Source organism: Amblyomma mixtum, chromosome 8 (assembly GCF_055824585.1).
Source record: "Amblyomma mixtum isolate Tamu chromosome 8, ASM5582458v1, whole genome shotgun sequence".
Lineage (NCBI taxonomy): Eukaryota > Metazoa > Arthropoda > Arachnida > Ixodida > Ixodidae > Amblyomma > Amblyomma mixtum.
Genome location: NC_143019.1, coordinates 78,581,822 through 78,600,788, shown reverse-complemented (window position 1 = coordinate 78,600,788; position 18,967 = coordinate 78,581,822). Strand labels below are relative to the sequence as shown.

General features: G+C 44.5%; 1 long non-coding RNA gene across 1 annotated transcript; it reads right to left on the bottom strand.

Moving 5' to 3' along the window:
- Window positions 1–9,824: 9,824 nt before the first annotated feature.
- On the bottom strand, window positions 9,825–12,076 carry LOC149333120 (uncharacterized). The gene is made up of 3 exons (XR_016285288.1): window positions 12,028–12,076; window positions 11,148–11,321; window positions 9,825–9,857 (listed from the first exon to the last, which is right to left on the bottom strand). It is a non-coding gene; the product is annotated as an uncharacterized LOC149333120 (long non-coding RNA).
- Window positions 12,077–18,967: the final 6,891 nt, after the last annotated feature.

The window sequence follows — 18,967 nt, the reverse complement described above, 5'->3', positions numbered from 1 at the left end:
GGTACGCCCCCCGAACTAGATACACTGTTCAATCCAAGACCATTACAGCTAATAATACCACTGCCAAAAACTCAATGCCGGACTTAAGCCTGCGCACCTCTAAGAATATAGATGTCAAGTGCAACTTTCCCGGTAATAAAACACCGCACTTTCTTTGAACATCATATGATAAGTCTATTTGGCCAGTTTCTCAGGTGATAGCGAAACTAGAAGTTGAATATGCCATGAGTTCATCTCTTAATGAGGCCAGCTAAAACTATGGATGATCCGACGATATCGTTTTCAGGGTGTGACCCGGTGACTTCGCGTTAATTGACTGCTATGTAAAATTCGCGCAGTTTTGAAGGAACCTACTTCTACACAAATACCAAGAACTTGGAAGCGCATTGTGTGCTGTGACATCTCTGCTCCTTCTGTGACAGCGCACAATAGAGCTATGTTTAAAGCGTGTGCACAGCTGGAGTCAGAGAGCCTATTTACATTGTAACTTCTTTTCAATTTCGCCTATTTTCATCACGTTTTTGAAATACTTAAACAACGGACACCAAAAATGGAAGAAAAAAAAGGATTGCTCTGTGCTGCGTGAAGAAAACTATCTGCTTGTTTTGTTTTCTGTGCCAAGACATGAGCTTACACCAAAAACATCTCTCTCCTTTCAGTTTTTCATTGTAATACTTTGGCAGAGGCGCAGGTATCGATGTATTTTTACGAAGACTTAAGCTAGGCCTTCTTCCGACTGTGCATAGCGTATTGTTTGGAAATAAATGGACACCCCTAAACACCAAACACCACTTCGCAGCCAGAACAGGAAGGATTTAAATGCTACGCCCTTTTTCTGGTCGTAGTTATTGCATTGTTTATTTATTTATTTATTCAAAATACCCCCAAAGGCCCTCATTTGAGGGTATTACATGGGGGGGGGGGGTAAGTACAAAGCATTGTTATAAGGTTAAAAATATTGCTCTAAAATAAAAAAGAAATCACAAAATATTAATCATAAATAGGCATTCACAGAAAGGGTCGCAACAATGCACATAACAGCAGAATTTGAGCATAAATAACAGCACCGCTAGAAAAAGAAAAAGACGACACTGGAAAAGGTGCGCTGAAGTACAAAACAAAAAATGTAAAATAAAAAGAAGAGACGGCGGAAGAAAGAACGTTCGAAAAAATACCTTTTTAGTTGTTGAAACATGAGTGCATAAGATGTTGGAATTTATTTAGATCAGATTCTGTGGCAATTTCTGATGGCAAAACGTTCCATTCGGTTATTGTGCGTGGTAAAAAAGAATAGGCATAATGGAATGACTGGCAGTTAATGCGTTTAACTTTGCAAGGATGATCGCGACGTGGAAAGATAACTGGCGGTGGCTGAAAGAACTCATCATGAAGGGAAGGATGGTGATAAAGCTTGTGGAAGAGTGATAGACGGGAAATTTTTCGGCGCAGTGCTAAGTTATCTAACTCGGCTTTAGTCTTCAATGAGGTGACGCTGGTGTAACATGAATAATCAGAAAAGATGAATCGCGCAGCACGGTTTTGCAGGGCTTCGATGTTACTGATGATATAATTCTGATGAGGATCCCAAATGGCAGACGCGTATTCGAGTTTCGGACGGATTAATGTGGTGTACGCTAGTTTTTTTACATGTGTCGCGGCCTCTTTTAAATTATGTTTGAGAAGTCCGAAAGTACGGTTAGCGGAGGCAAGAGTGAGATTAATATGATGATTCCATGATAAGTCGGATTGAAGGTTAATGCCAAGATACTTGTAACTTGTGGTGAATTCTACACTATTGTTATCAAGAAAGTAGGCGGTAGGAATACGTGGCTTGTTGGTGAAAGACATGAGCTTAGTTTTGGAAAGATTTAAAGGCATTAACCAATTAGAACACCATGTGCTTATCGCTTCAAGATCAGACTGCAGTGGCTGGCTGTCAGTGTTACAGGTTATACGTCGATAAAGCACACAATCGTCCGCAAATAGTCTGATTCTGGACGTATCAGTAGAGAATCAGTAGAGGTGAAACTCTGCCAGCAGACGGAAGGTTATTCTCGCAGCATTTGTGATTTAAAAATCACAAGGGAGAAGTGCGATTGCTCGAGCCAGTGTGCTCAAATGCACAGTGAAAAAAAAGAAACAAAGACTAGCTACATTCAGATACTCGTGGCACGAATTAACATAAATGTCATTTTTTCGAAGCACAATGCTTCAAAAGTGAGAAAAGTTTTTGAACCAAAAGTGTTGCCTTTCGAGACTTCCGGTAACGACACTCGCTCATTTTCTTCCCTTGGAGCGCACGATTGGATCGTGTTTGTAACAAGTAACTACTTTGCGATGGCGCCATCGAAACTGTAAGATTGGAGAGCGGCGGGCGCTGCCGGAATTGTAAAATGGGAACGAATGCACGCTGCTCGCGCCACTAGATTGGACGCCATGAAGACGTCCTATGCAGCAGATTCGTAACAGCAAGCCAAGCGCGAGCTCTCCTCATGGTTTGCGCTCCTTTCGAACGTCAAGGCCACCAGATGTCAAAGCATGACCAATAATAAACAGCTTCATGGCGCCATATATGAGTAAAAACGCGAACAAAGGCCAGAATATCTGAATGGCAGGCTAATTGACTTAGTTTATGTGCGCTTTCTCCGTGGTTTTCGAAAAGATTACAGTTTTGCGGGTCAAAAAGTGATTCAGCATGGCCAACGTTCCATCAGTTCATATACGAGGGAGGTAGTAATGGGCTATTTGAGGATTATCTAGGCAACAGAGTCTCAATTTCGAGCAGAAAAGGGCATACACTGTTCCCGAAAATCATGAATCAGTTAAACTTTGTTTCCTAATATTTGTAATAATTAACTTTTCCTTCTGTCCTTCTATACTTGTTTGTGGTAAACTCCATGGACTGACATGTCCGTTAAAGTTGGTGCAGCTGTAAGCGAATCTCGTGCTGCAAATATTTGCAAACCGCTAGACACACAAATGCTTTCGGAACTCCATTTGACTGTTTGAAAGCACATTTAACCTTGTAGACCTGTTAGGTTATGTTTTAAGACCAAAATATTATTGCGCAGTGACATTTAATAAAGGTAGGAGGTGGAACAGCATATCACTGCTGTTGTGTGGCCACTGGTCGTGTATAGGAAAAATCAAAAGGTGTCTAGGCTGCCGCCGGCTTGTTAAAGTCGCTGCTTTGTGCGTATCATGATGAAGAATATCGAACCGACAAGCGCCTGCATTCCCCACTTCCTTGCCTACCAGTTTTTCCTTTTTCTACTGTGCCGGAAAGAGTTTTGCGAAAAGTGGGATCAGGTAGGTGCGACCTTGACAGCGCAGTGGTCCAACAGACCTTCTAAGATAAAAGATTTAGGTTGTCTGGAGAGCAGCACTGCATCATCAGCTAGTGCAGGTTTCCTTGCTGGGCCTTCGCTCTTGTTCTTGTTATTTACTAGACCCCCAAAAATGGGCTTGAAACAAATTTCATTGAGCAGTGCACGAAGAACTGAAATATAAGGCAGCTAATAAATCAACGAATGCGAGGGAAAAGATATAAATCAGTTAATATGGACAATCTGCATCAAACGATAAATTTACAAAATAAAGCTTTGGATATCAGCAATGACGGCTGCCTACTTGCACTATATTATTATCGGTGATGCGCACAGAATAAGCGACGGAAGGAAATAGAAAGCAAAAATGAGGAACACTCGAAACAAATCCAAATATAGGCAGCGGAAAAACTTCGTTCTGGTATTTCCCCTTCCTTTGACCCTAGAGATGACAACCGAAATCGTACAGTCATTGACACACCTGTGCGGAACGCTTGAACGGGGCATCAGGAAGTACATTTTTGTCATTTACGAGGCGCCTAAAGCTCTAAACCTGACTTGTAGTGTAGGCAAATTCCCATGCATTGCGTTTAACTCCTCGTGCCCTTGAAAGCGATATCAGGCTCACCAGACGCCGATGACTGCAATGAAGCAAAAGAGAGCTCACCGTTCGAGCGCCCTGCAAAGTGTGTGTCGACGACATTACCCACCCAATTCAGGACATTCTTTCTTTATTGCCCCTTTTTTGAACGATTTATTTGGGAAGTTGGTTGGTTCACGAGGTTTAGCGTTCCGAAGCGACTCAAGCTGTGGAGACGCCATAGTAGAGGCCTTTAGAAAACTTCAACCATCTTTGGTTTTTTTTTTTTTTGAAGTGTGACCACCGCGGCTGGAGTAGAACTCGCCTCTTTCGGAGCAGCAGCCAATCACCAAAACCATTGAGCCATGGCAGCGGCAGTATTATGAAGCAGTATACGTCATTATGCTATTCGATATTACGGCTATGGTAATGTCTGATAAGCACATTATTCGGTGTCTAATTTTTCTTTTTTTAACTTCTTTGTATTTTTCAATAGGTATTAATCTGCTTGAAGTAAGCTGTTGAAATCCGTAACATCTCTTTTCACTGAATCAAACTACTCGTACAAAACCCAATGCCACTTTTTGGGTAGTAGTTCGTCTAATAACCTGCACGTCACATGAAATACCTTGAGTGGTCTCCGCTTTTTGGTCTCCAGTATGTACAACGTCAATGCATAGCTCTCATTCCGGCTCTAAACTTTCGTTTGCACGGGGAGATACTCGGGGAACGTTTAGAGCCTGTGAGCTCCTTTTTTGTTTGTTCAGAGATCTGAGTTCATAGATTTACCAAGTACACGGTTCAAAGCTTCAGAATAGAAAATAGTACTGAAGGATGCGAAGTCCTACGGAATAATAGTTCCATAAAAATTGTACCCTGCATCGTACTACGGTTATCTGAATCCTTAGCTAGCTGTAGTTTAGCTACCTGCATCATATTACTGTAGTCTGAATATATAGCAACGATAAGTAGCTAAAAGTTCACACCACACTAATAAATGCGTTTCTACTCTCCGGCGAGCAGGGCTACTGCTGAACTCCAAGTTCAGCTCAATACCTGGCACATCTATAAACAGAAAATGTCGAGTGCAAATGCAAGTCAGAAATTGTTGTAGCTACCAAATATTATACCGCAAAAAGATTCTGGGATATACAGGGATGGGGCATGATAGAATGCAAGCTGTGCGTCGGCTTTTTGCAATCTGCGCCTTGGTGACTGAAGACCTTTGCATGTAGTGGATATGGCACCTGTAACTGCGGCCAGTAGTCTCTTTGGTTTCATTTGAACAGCGTGGGACCGCTTTATATTGGTTTATTGGAGTTTACGTCCCGAAGCGACTCAATCGATGAGGGACGCCGTAGTGAAGGGCTCCGGAAATATCAACCACCCAGGCTTCGTCAACATGCACTGACATCGCACAGCACACAGGCCTCTAGAATTTTGCCTCCATCGAAATTCAGCCGCCACGGCCAGGATCGAATCCGCGCCTTTCGGACCTGCAGCCGAGTGCCGTAACCACTGAACCACCCGCCGGGTTCTCTTGACTTGGTATCTTTCGGTTCATAAGCGCCACATCGATGCGTAAAGACCTTAACGAAAACAGAAGTTTTGTACACACTGCAACGAGCATGTACAATACACAAAGCGCTTGAGGAAATATAATTTCAATAGAAATCAGTAGCGTGACAGTTGATTGTAAAACATTACCGGACTGTTTTTACTGTCAGAAATATTAAGCATTGTTTCGGTCAATCCAGCACTTGTTTTGAAGTAGCACGAAAAACAAATTTATGCTCCTTGATGTTCTAGTGCTAGCAGCACGCAATTAACAAAAAACGTGCCTCCTTCCATCTGCCCAGAGAGATGCCTGCAACATTCGTCCAGATAAAAAAAATCTTACCCTCAAGATAAAATACTTATATTTATTTCTACTTTCGTCGTTTGCCGGTGATCCAGGCTGTAACTATTGACAAAAATTGGTTTTTGGTATAACGACGCGTACAAATTTAACGCATCGTGCAGAAAACGAAATCAGATAGGTTGTCTTAAATGGCGAGGCACAGCAGTTCCCTGTTTGCCTGAACCTGGAGCCAGCAAGAGGATAGCACTGAGGATTCCAGCAGTGCGAACTTCATCTTTAGTGGATGTTTGCCACCGTCAATTAAGATCAGACTCGGGCGGATGAAAATGTCACGCTGCCGATGCGACATATGATCAGAGAAACTTATGAAATGCATGTAAGGCGAACCGAGCCGCCGGGGATACGGTGGGAATGACGATTAAATTTTTTGTTCTTTTACCTGACTGTCGGTGTTTAAATTTGACTCTGAATCTTTTACTTACACTCACTAGTTGCTTCGATCGCCTCTGAGTAAAAATTACGATATCGGCATTCAAGACAGCGCGTGAGCATCGCATTTTTAAACGGCACTCATTTTTGAACCATAGAATAATTGCAAAAATTTAAACCCTCGCCTCCATTCCGTGGCCTTTGAACCACAGTACTGTGTTCCCTCTGTTACTGCGGCACTAATCAGCTTTGTTTTTTTTTATGTTTGTCGGCATTCAGTTCAAACACTGATAGGCATTGCGCACTGGAAGATGGACAGCCCTCCCTGTGTAGTGGGTACTCGGTATTTAGTACTGAAATCAGGCCGTTCACTGCCCTCTAAACCGCCTCGATCCCCGCCCTCTCACGAAGATAAAAGTCCATGAACGGCAAAGACATCATGGCTCAGCAGTGAATGCTTGCAAAGTGTTTCTTCGGTTCCTGGGGGCGTCGAGCGTGAGCTAGAAAAAAAAAGATGGAAAAATTTTACACCTTCAGTCCCACAGTACCCTCATACGCAGCTGAGATGAACAGAAAGGCTTTGGTATCCCGTGTAAAAGAAAATTTCAAACAGCAGGCAAGAGGGTGCCAACAGAAATCATTTTATTGTGTCAAACAGTGTGCGCTTTGATGCTTTCAAATGCTTCGTTCTGAGTACAGATATATTATAAGAGCGGAACACAGAAATCGGTGAAGTTGCGGTGTAAGGGGTTTTGCATTCAAATGCATAATAAAAGAGATGGGAGTTATGGTTCGCTTTTTCTACTGTCTTAAAATTAGCGAAAAAGTTACATGCTGCTCGATTTTAATACAATACCTATTTTGCACATATGCTTCTGGTCCTTCTGGCATTTCTATTGAAAAAGGCATAGAGAAATCCAGCATCCGTCAACCCCGATGAGTGTACTGGCGACAGATTCCAAAATTTCGTTTTCTTTCTGGCAAATTACACGTACTATTTTTACAGATGTGGCATCTCTCGGAACACTCATATTTCCACTGCCGACCTTTTATTCAAGCGCGAGGAAGCACGCCCAGGAACTTCTTGCACTTATTCTCGCACTGAGAGAAGGTGAGGAAATTGTTGGCATTCCCTCCACATCCTCCGTACACAAACTGCTCGCAGGACTTGGTCAGAGTGTTGTAGAAGAAACGCGGCATGTACGCCTTGCAAGGCCCACTCTCTGCCGGATACGTGCACTCTTGGGGTGTCGACACTGCGAAAGCAAAACGATTACTAGCTCAGTAGTTCGCACCACAGTACTAGGGCTGGTGTTTGCAAGCTGACTTTGGAGTAAAACATTGATATCATTGCATTAAAACCATGATATTTACTGGCTGGAGCATTGCCACAAGAAGCATGTTGGAACGTTGGAAGGTACTTGGTATTTCGGGGCAGCTGTGCTTAAAATCTGTACCTGTTCTTCGTGAGGACGTTATTCTTCTGCCTTTATTACCGAATCGTGTCTGGCTGAACGTGCAGATAAAAAAGGCTATTTCGAGTGTTAATGTGTTAATAAACTATGTCTCAGTATCTGAAAAATTGCTCACCCAACAGCCTCTCAGGGCAACAACAGCTCTTCGAAGAGCTCAGGTAAAATATTATACTAAATCCTGCGTTGCTGCTGATACGCCCATCTAGAAAGGTCGCATTGCTGGCATATAGCTCACATATAGACGAACGCAGACGCCCTTTTCGCCGGCATCATTTTTTCCTTTGTCCTGTTGCAAAACTTGCGAATAATGTCGGGAACATATTGAGGATTTTCTCTCATCTGACCAACAAGGATTTTTCGACAATCGAGAACATTTAATTTCCCTACCTGTTACTGCGAAAAATTACTTTCTGTAATTTACTTTCTGTAAAATTAGTTTCTGTAAACTAGAAATTACTTTCTGTAGTTATTATCAACATGAGATCATCATGAAATTCCTGACTGAATGCGAGCGTGAAAAAATTGTTTAGTTTTGTTGTAAACCAATGCTAAGTGTATGTGAACGCTTTCTGAAGCTTTCTGGCATGCTTAATTTCGGAATTGCCAGTCTGTATTTTCTCTGATGTGCTAATATAGAGCAACTCTTACTTGGTTGTATGCTTTGACCACAAATTCGACTAATAAAATCTTTAAACAGAAAGCGGAAAATTCCCACGAGTGCTCCCTGTGTTACGGTAACTAATAGCCAGTATGACGTGAAGTTCTGTAGCAATCTTAATCAGCTTTCCAAAGCAGCATAGAGCTCCTAACTCTCATCGATCAGAGACGTGTGCTGCCATGAAACCCTCCTTCGGGCCTCACATGATTAAGCTTGGCAGTTTTGGGAATTACTTGCGCTCACAAGACCATAAATAAATGATGGCTTACGACCGACAACCTGATATATAGTTATTTCTTTCGCAGAAACTTTTGCTTAAATGATTTAAGCTCAGGATAGTTGTCAAGCATGCGTATATTGACTGTTCCAGCTTATTCTTTGCGCGCTTCAAGAGCTTTACTCGCGTTCTTGGACCTTCAGTGTCGAAGACATTTGTTGCTATCGGCAGATCACACCAGACCCGAATAAGGTCCTGGCGCCAGAACACTCGTAGGCATGCGAGAAGACATTTTTTACTGTCGACAGTGAAAGGAAATCTCTTTGAGGTTACAGGTCAAACTGGAAAGTCGAGGCACGCGCAAGAATGGCACTTAGGTGCTTCTTTCCAAATTAGCCTATTCTGGCGTCAGACGTGTAATTTCAAATTCGTTGATAGTCAACGATAACATATAACTTCCGGGCGACTGTAGCAATCGGCGGCTTCTTGCAGGACTATCATCGCCACCTAGGTAATCCACTGACGTGGCCACTGCCGGTGTGGTTCAGTTTAGAGTATATAAATGCCGACGCCTTAAACGTTTTTAAACATTTTATGCGCGTTTTAAGCTTGTGGTAGCATTAAAGTCTTCATGCCGTTCAAATATTCTCTGCCTTCCCTACATAATATGCGACGAGCTTCCGCAGCAAAGCAAGCCAATATCGGCCGATGCAAATGAGCACGCTCCACCGTGCTTTCATTGTCTTGGCCACTTCGTTTGTGGGTATCGAGAGTAAATCTCACCGGAGCGACAGATAGGTTGCTGTTATCGCTGCGGGAAAGAGGGCGCGAATTTTACTTCGCCCCCTGTAAACGCACTCGGAGTGAAGGAGACTATAAAATCATTCGTCAAAGATCAATTCAAGGCAAGGCCAAATACTGCAGCTAGCATGTACTAATTCACTCCTCTTGACTCTGCTACCACGGACAGCACGTGTGAAAGGCATTCTCCCAGGCATAGGGCCTAAAAGAATACAACCTAGAAATTCGCAGGGTAAAAAACGTGAGACTAATACGAAAGCTACATTTGAAAACAGAGCGCAGCGAGTTACGAAAATAAACCGTCAACTCTTCTGAGTATGTTTTATGAGGAGATTACGCGGAACGCTGGCACCATTTCTTTAACGCATAAGTGAACATACCTGCCGGGACTGGAACCTTCTATTCTAAGAAAAAGTAGATGTTGTGCATCCTTTAGGAAAACATACTTACGAGGCCAGAACGGAACATCAAATGCCGCAGGAAGGTCCAAAGATTTCTGGCTCAAAGACGCTGCATAGAGAAATTCATAACATAAGGAACAATTTACTTTATTTGAATTTTATGCCCCTCGCAGGAAAGGCAACGTGAGTAAATAGAACACATAGCTACTGACGCATCGCAGTGATCAGCAGGCGATTAAAAACACCAGCACTTTCGGCACTAAGCTATGCAGGCTCACAGCTCTGAAGTTGTGAGCGTGTGGTCTTAATTCAACACCCATGCAGTCTTATTTTAATCTAAAAACGGGCTAAGTGCTAAAGCGAGAACACGTCATACAGAGGAGCCAATGTGACCTGACGATGCAATCTTATGATTCAAGTATTTTGTCTTCTGCTATCTAATCAATCATCTTTACGCTATAAAACGACAATTACACTATTATTATCACTATTATTAGTATATGTTGCCTCCGTCCATAAGTAGTCATAAGGACCCCTCCATTTCCTTCTCTTGTCGGCCCAAAAGCTTAACAACGGCCTTGGTTATGGTAGTCTCGATGCCACGGGTAGCATAACAGGGTTCTCGAACAGCTTCCGCCCTCTCATTCCGATCACTGCCACGTGACGCTGGCGGCAATACAGGACGTACGACGTACACCACTACGTAAAACGGAGGCGGTGTTGAACGGTCCTCAGGTTAGGTTACACGCAATATAAATATCTCCGAAAGCAGTAAGTTGGAAAGCCGACGCGGCAGCTTAGTTCCCAGAGCATCGGACGCGAAATTCCGAGATCTTAGCACGTATCCCACCAGCGGTATGTGGTTCTTTTCCTTATATTTACTAAGCAATCATTTATCAGCGATGAAATGCTGCACACATTTGGAAAAAAGATCATTTCTCAAAGCTGCTTCGTTCTGGTGACTGATGTTTTTCTTCATGTTATGTCATAATGAGCCCCTCATATCCCTTCCCATACCTGTTTTTTGTCGGTACGGTCATTTCATATTCACCGTTGTGCAATGAGTGCAGAAGAAGCTTTCCTCAAGGCCGTATAGACGGCAACGGTGTACTCGCCCCTGATTAAAACTTTTTCTTTGAACATGCTGGATCCAAGAAAATTCTAAGGATTGCCGACCTGTATGTTTTACACCTGATTGCTTGTACTCAAAGATATTGCTTCAGAGAAATAAAGCACCAGATTTTATGAAAAGCTTCAAATCTGCGCGAGTGCGTTTGGCGTGATCCAGGGAGCCATAGCAATATTTCTCAATTGGGGCCACAAGTTAATATTAACACTTTTAAGGCTGGCATTGAGCGGATGGTTTTCCTTTCAGTCCACAGCGACTTGTCGCACTCACCCCAGCAAGTATTCTTGCACTGTTCGAGCGTTTCGAAGTTGTTTGGATTGGGCGCGCAGCCGCCGAAGATGAATCGCTCGCAAGTCTTGGTTGTGCTGTTGAAGTAGTAGCGCGGGAAGTAGCCATCGCAAAGACCGACAAACTTGGGCTGGAGGCAGACGGGGTTAATAACAGCTGCGAGAGAAAAATTTACAACCGTCAGGTAGCCCTAAACTAAGAGTGCTATTTCTTTCGTCCACTATATATACGCTGTAACAGATTCAAGATAAATACTGCTCGTAATATGTTTTCGCTCTATTGTACATGGCGACAGGCAAAGTGCCAAAAGCGGCGAATTCCTCCGGTCTCGTTATCAAGCTGGAAGTGCAGCGCCTCACAGTGGCGGCTTCTCAAGCCCCGAAGGATGTGGCGTGGTTGGCCACCACACCATATGCCCTGCTCGAAGTACCGACACAGGTGACAGCGGTGGCGTGTTCAACCGCTAACTTACTGGGCCTATACTCGAGGGCGGCTGTTACCGTCCACGCGTCTCCACAGAAGGAATGCGCGCTTTCTGAAATGCATTTCATGCTTACACCTACGATCATCGACGCAACAGAGTGGCGATTTTTTCTTTTCACACTACGACACAGTACCAGATCTGGAGATACTGCCCCAGATTTGGCACCTGGTGGAATTTTCGCACTGCACAGCACAAGTAGCCTCTGTGGCAGACATGCCACTGCAGTACTTTTCCTAATAGAATGGGGAAGAGATAGAAGCGAGTGCTTTTTATGGTATTGATCAAACGTAATTACAGATTTAATCAATGTGATTGATTATAGGTGAAGCCACCCTCTGGCTGTTCGCACTAGCCTAGTAGAAGCAGCTTTCTACGTACCAGGCACTCTCGCCAGCTGGATTCCTGCATTGGCATACACAGGGCGTCCAACTCCTGAAAGAGAAATATATAGAAAACATCCATCTTTCCCCCGGTGTAATCGGGAGCGTTCTCAAGTAAGCAAAAAAGCAGTTGAAGAAGCACATCAATGCCGGCCTCCCAAAAGGCTGTAGAGAAGATAGCGATAGCTGCACTGCAGCCCTTTTCCTAGAGGAATGCACCAGGTTCCAGGAACACGTGGACGACCTCACCACATTTTGGGCATTGTCCGGAGCACCATCTCAATGCCTAAAATTCCCCGTTAAGATCAGACAAAGGATCAAAATTGAGTGCACAGATCACACCAATAGCTCTTTATGGAGCTGACGCAACCGTTAGGTGGGAGGGAGAAGTAATCGGAGTTGACCTTATTTTGAGCTAAGTATCACCCGCCACCGCCTCGCTTCAAGCGGTACGGTTTTATAATCCATGCATTCATCCATCCATGCCGTTTTATAATTCTTCCTTCGATCAGGCCGCTGCAAGTATCTGCATATTCTTTTGAAACAATGTTAATAACTGGCGCGTGGACAAAAGTCCGTTTGTGAAGAGTGCGTGAAACTAAGAAACCTTGCATGAACACGCCTTGCCGAGAAGAATTGAGCGGGCACTGAGAGCTTTAATGAATGCTGAGCCCGCCATGCTACTTTGACCTTTCAGCACTCATAAGCCGCCAGTCATGTACATGTTATGGCCTTCCCTGAAAGACAAAGCGAATACGCACTGAGTCAGTAGTGATCTAAATTTCCTGCTCCGTCCAGAGACGTCGCTGTCCTACCCCCAGTTCTCAATGTGCTATATTATAACACAACTAAGGCTTAAGAGAGCATTGAAAAAATAGATGGCAAGACCAGCATTATTTTTATTTTATTTATTTCGAAAATTACTATGCGGCATTAGGAGAGGATCTTCGCGTACAAAAATCTGGGCAGGCTCAGCCTTAAAACGCTTTCCGTTAGCCACAACCACAGGTGTTTCTCTCACGTTGTTCATTCTTCTGTTTCTTCGTCTATTTCTTAAGGCCTAGTCCTGCCATAATGTAGAGAACAACCAACCATCCCAAAATCGTGGTCCGGATATCATAAGTCCATGGGATACAAGTAAGTTGCAATCATCAGTTGGGCAAGCTGTTTTAACCTAGCTACCCTGGATCGGTCGTGGCATCAGTTGCGGAAACGCTGCTGAAGAAAATGAAGCCTAATTTTCAATGCTTTCAGCAGCACTCATTTTGAGCGCCATAACTGCCACAGTTACCTGGTAATATCTGTGGGGTCTACAGCTACTGCCACTGCTGAGCTTTTGGGGCACTCCTCGCTCTCGATCGTCGAAAAGCGCCGCACAACGACAAAGCACAGAAGGGAGACAGCGCCAGTTTGCGTATACCTGGCAGTCCACGGGCAGCCAATTTGACAACTATGTAAACTATCACTTCGTGGAGATTGGAATGTCGATTAAAACTTGGTTCCTAAACTAAACGTATCAGTCCTTTCTTTTCAATTGACATCATTTGCCTTTATCCGCCGTTTATTTGGGGCCAGCTGTCTCCAGTACAGCCGTAATGTGTTCACAGTAGAGCAGTCTTTTCTACCGATATCTAGTAACATTCAGCGTTGTCTTTCGAAATTTCCTTCTAAAAGATCACACGCGCCGGAAAAAAAATGCAATAGAAAGACTCCATATTCGTAACTGAGGCACGGGAAAGCGGCAAGCAGCGTGGGGCGAGGCATTGAATTTGAGTGAAGCAATTCATGTTACCATCACATCGAGCAGGGCTTCCACATAATACAAAGGAGCTCGCCTGAAGGTCGTCAAATAAAGGTAAGCTGAATACTGGGACAGTACAACCCTTCGAGCACCTCCTTTAGCCCGAGATACCGCGAAAATTGTGACATACATTTTACTTTAACAATAATTAAATGGCACACCGAATCTTCTAGAAATATTTCGGTCAGTTCCGATCTTCTATACACGTTTTCCTGTGGCCCTTGACGGGCGTTGTAGGCCTGATACCTGTGACATCTTGCGGTAGCCTTTCTTTAGTAACCACGCTTCTGCTTTAGATTCATCGAGGACAATTTTCTTAACAACACTTATTTAATTCATACATTTTATACAGTTCTTTGCCACATTGACATCTCAAATCTCGGAACCTCAAGTCTGCCATTTTGCCCCAATAGTACTACATTAATTCCCAGAGATGTGCGTCAGGCTGCCGTTTCTCTGTAGAACATCTCGACTCCAATGGTTGCAGCTGTTCTGTACAATTTGCCTTTAAAGAACAGCCAGATATTAGTAGGTCACAAACTTACCGGCGCATTTTGCCTCGCAATCCTCCAAAGTCACGTAGTTGTTCGAAAATCCGGGGCACCCTCTGTAAGTGAACTGCTTGCAGGTGCCGGACTTCGAGTCATAGTAGTAACGACGGAGTTGTGCACCGCAATTTCCTTCCAACGGCTCCAGTTGGCAATTCATCATTTCTAGAATCCATGAAGGGGGTATTGTGCGAATATATCATTATTATTATCCCACTGTGCACGGTCAATCAATGGCTTCTACCAATGAGCATAGCGAAGCCCTGTCATGGACAGCAGTGAGTACCTATAACGACTAAAGTTGCTAATCTCTATCCATAAGTGTCTTCCCTCTCCAGCCTTATACATTCTCTTTTTCTTAAAACTCAAGCTTTAGTAGCGCGGTCAGCGAATCCAAGTTCTCTCTGAGCAGCGCACAGAAATCTTGTAAATATCTCCTTGTATGTTTTCTGGTGCTAATTTCGAATAGGAATTCCGACAAACGTCACTCAAGAATCTCGCAAACAAATATGGTGCGACGCAAGAAATAGCAACTCTGCAGCAGCGCATTGATATAAATTTCCTGTCCGAAGAGTTGCGTCGTACCTTCGATCTCTTTGTACATCGGGTCCTGTGTAGTACTTTCTTCAGGCGTATCTGAAAAAAAGAATTTTTTTGTTTAAAACACCACTTATTAGGAGCGCCGAGGTTTTTTGTGCTAAGATATCCAGCACAACGGACAGTGCAGATACCTCAGATATATTTATTTATTTATTTATTTGTGACTCTGAGTGTGCCGCGCGGCATAAAACGTGGTGTTAGTCACGAAGGGTAGAATAAGTTACAGAAATGCATGAAGCCCGGTTGCGTGTAAAAAGTCACATAAGCTTCGGGCGTAAATGTTTTTAGTTACCCACACGTTCAAACTAGAGTCATTGTTTGCAGACAGTCCTGCCTCTTGAAGAACTCGAGCGCGCACCAGTGAAGTTCCGGGACATGTCCACAGTAGGTGGTGGACATTGGTGTCGGAAGCGGGTGCCTCGCAGTGAGGGCATTTTTGCGGCGCAGGAATCTTGTCACTTTTCCACTGGTTGCGAACAGCAGGCGTAAGGGCCACTCCGACACGCAGCCGCCTCAGAGAGACCTCCTCCACCCGTGATAGGTTGGGGGGAAGGGGGTAGGTACACGGGGGAATAAGAGCACGTGTACGCTGCCTGAGGGAGGCTGAGGATGTTAGATGTGTAAGAAGTGGATCTGGTGGCAAAGAGGCAGGTGGAGTTTGTGGAGTGTCAGTCTCACGAGATATGTCAGGTGCGATGCGATCGTATAGTGTCAGATATATTTAGTCGACGACAAAGCCAGACGCATCGCCTTACATTTTTTTTTCCCTGAAACAATAAGGGTTGCCATAACTCCCCGCGTGCTGTTATTGCAAAATTGCGGACCTAGAATGACTGGGAACTGAATGGGCACAGAAGGCATGACCGAATGATACGCGAAAAATACGCAGGGCAATACTACTACTTCGAAATTAAAGGGACAACTTCTGTGTGTCTTTAAATTAATGTTCCAACTGCGCAAAAACCCGCCCGCCAGAGCATCAGCTCTGAATGCAGCGGTCCTGCATCGCAGGGAAGTCTAGGTTCTAAACGTGCGAGTGCGCATAACAATATACCAAGTTTGAAAAAAATAAAGGTAGACGAGTTGTTTGGAACAAAGCATGGTTACAACCCCAACTCTCGTCCTGCAACAGGGCAGATTTACTTGGGCATTTTTAATGTCAGTAATCCTGAGTTAATGCATATTCACACTGTCGTGCTTTTTTTTCAGTCAACCATCTTTTCAACCATATTCAGTATCCGTCAATTTAACAGCCTTGCGCCTGCACTTGTTTATTTTAAATTGGCTATTTTGTCAGAGTCTTCAGGCTGTTATATAAATCGGGACAGCTTTTCATAACGTATATGGTACAGTATTCGCACTGCTGATCTGCTTGATGGACTTGGATAACCACAGGCGCGTGTGTTAGATAAACAACTTAAGATCGTGGTGGCTTTCCTTGGCAATTTTCCCGATGGCGCCTGGTCTCTTAATTGAGTTGATTGGCAATGCATGATTACATTAACTATGTTCCGGTATTAGACACAGCACTCAGGCGTCACTTCGACGGAGTTGTGAACCCTTGACGGAAACGACCGGCTCGAATAGCAGTGATAGTAAGGGTCAGAGTTCTGAATTAAATGAGAGGTTTCAGAGGCTTCCTTGCCGCAGAGTCGATGCGTTTCTCTAGTCCTTGACCAACAGAGCTCGAGTGGTGAATCAGAGTCCATTTGTCAGGCCACATGCGGGTGTAACCAATAAAACCGAAAATGATCGGCTCCCTATGGAATCGTTTTATTTTCAGTTATTTTTTACAACTTCAGTGACCTACAGTAGCAACGCATCAGCAGTGAAAGCAAGCTATCCTATTATAACGTCTACGCATATATTGTGACGAAGACGATGAAGCTGGCAGTGGCACGGGACGGAGCGCTCTCGCTATAGGCCAGCGGCCATTAAATCATCTCTTGTTCATGGTTCATCACGCCTCATTCTACGGCTGGCCGCCACGTTACATTTGGTGTGAGGTGCTGGGGTCCCTTCATCGCCATCCTGGTCCCGGAGCTTCGGTGTCCTGCGCCTGCCGTGGACGTCGGCCGTGAGTGCCTCGTCCGCGCCGCACGGCCATGCCCCAGCCCGCCCGATCTGAACCGACCTCGCCGCTCACCCAAGCCCCGTCCCCCGCCCGGACCACAAGACACGACGACCCAAGACCCGACCGACCCAAGACCCACACGTGAAGACACCGCCCCCCTGCCCCTGCCGTCCATTGCGTCCACGGACCTCGGCCGTCAGCTCCTGGCACCCTCCGGCCCGGATGCTTCATGGACCGGGTCTCATCCTTCGATCATCTCATCCACTGTGGCGGCCAGCACCTCACCACTTTCTCCTTTCCGTTTCACCATCGTCTGAAACTCAATACCATTTCGCACGTCTGTTTGTCACCGATCGGGACGATCACTCGGAGGCCCCGGGTAGTGTGATGAAGACGATGAAGCTGGCAGTGGCGCGGGACGGAGCGCTCGCGCGAGGCCAGCGGCCATTAAATCATCTCTTCTTCATGGTTCATCACGCCTCATTCTTCGGCTGGCCGCCACGTTACAATATTTCTGCATCCAGTTCGCGCGTTATATAAGAGTTCACAATTCCAGAATAAATTAATTGAGCCCAGTGATTTGTTGAGCGCGACATGACGAAATAGGGTGTAGTATTATCGCTACTCACCGCTTTTCCTGACGCAGGTACGTTCGCAATCCTCCTTGGTGACGTAGTTGTTGCTGTTACCCGCACAACCGGTGTAGACGAACTGCTCGCAACTTCTAGTTCCTACATTGTACCACCAGCTGGGGAAGTAACCCTTGCAAGGACCGCGGTCAGCTGGGGGCCGGCAGTAGGTATCGAAGTCGACCTCTTCTGCAGGACGCAAAATAAAGTACGAATGGACCGATATCGTCGCTGCGCGTAGTTTGCAGCCGGGGATTCACACCCCTCAAAGTTTAGGGCAATGTTATAATGTATAACTGGCGAAAACGCAAACAACGCTGTAGCTTGAAACAGCTTGTCATGAACTAAGGCTGCTTTTTCGTTCGCTCAAACTTGGGCCACATGATTTCATCTTCGGACAAAAAGCGGTGAATGGGGCGATATTCTAAGGCACTGAACTTGACCATTCTTAGGTTTCTGATCCTCAAAATTTTCTCTCAGTCCTCCTTCTTTGCTGAGATTTTTTCACAGAAGACCGTAGAAATGGCTCGAATTGAAATTCAGCGCAACAATACGGTTTTAGCCAAGCCATCCTCAAAAAACAAAGAAACTTGTTTGCTAGTCTCACAACCTATTCTTGTCTTTTACCTCGCACCATTTTTGTAACCTCGAGAGGTTATGAAATGATGGAGGTTCTAAGCACGTCTAGAAGACCGAAAATATACTGTATATGCTACCGAAAACACGAGTGTTATGTAATGCGCGATATTGGTTGTTTTATCGTCCTAATCAAATTTCTGATAATAAACAATAAAACACAGACCGGATTGAGACGTCTTAAGTTGTTCAGTATAGGAAAAGAGGGTACTAGCTTTTATGCATCGCAGACACCGCGTTGACATTGATATCCATATCTTCTTTTTTTTTTATTCCTTGTCCTGAGCGGTATTCAGAGTGGCCATTTTTTTAGAAAGTGGTTCTTTTTCCTAGTTTTGATATGATGGGTGCTTTTAAGAATATTTATCGCCTTTTTTAGCGTACTGCCTGTGTTGCTTACGCCTGCTTAGAGGCAGTGTGTTTTGAAAGTAGCGTCTTTCATTTTTGCGCCTTCTAAACTAGACTTCAAAACAGCCGCTTTGAATTAGTCGGAAGCTCTAGTTAAGCACCGTCTTGTTTGCGTAATGTCTCCAGAATTGCCTATAATTATGAAATAAATCAACTGCGTTCAATCCATCAAGCACGCTTCGTATACCCTGCGTTTGGCTAGGCACTCTGGTAATGATTCCTCATTCCTAAGTCGTGCACCA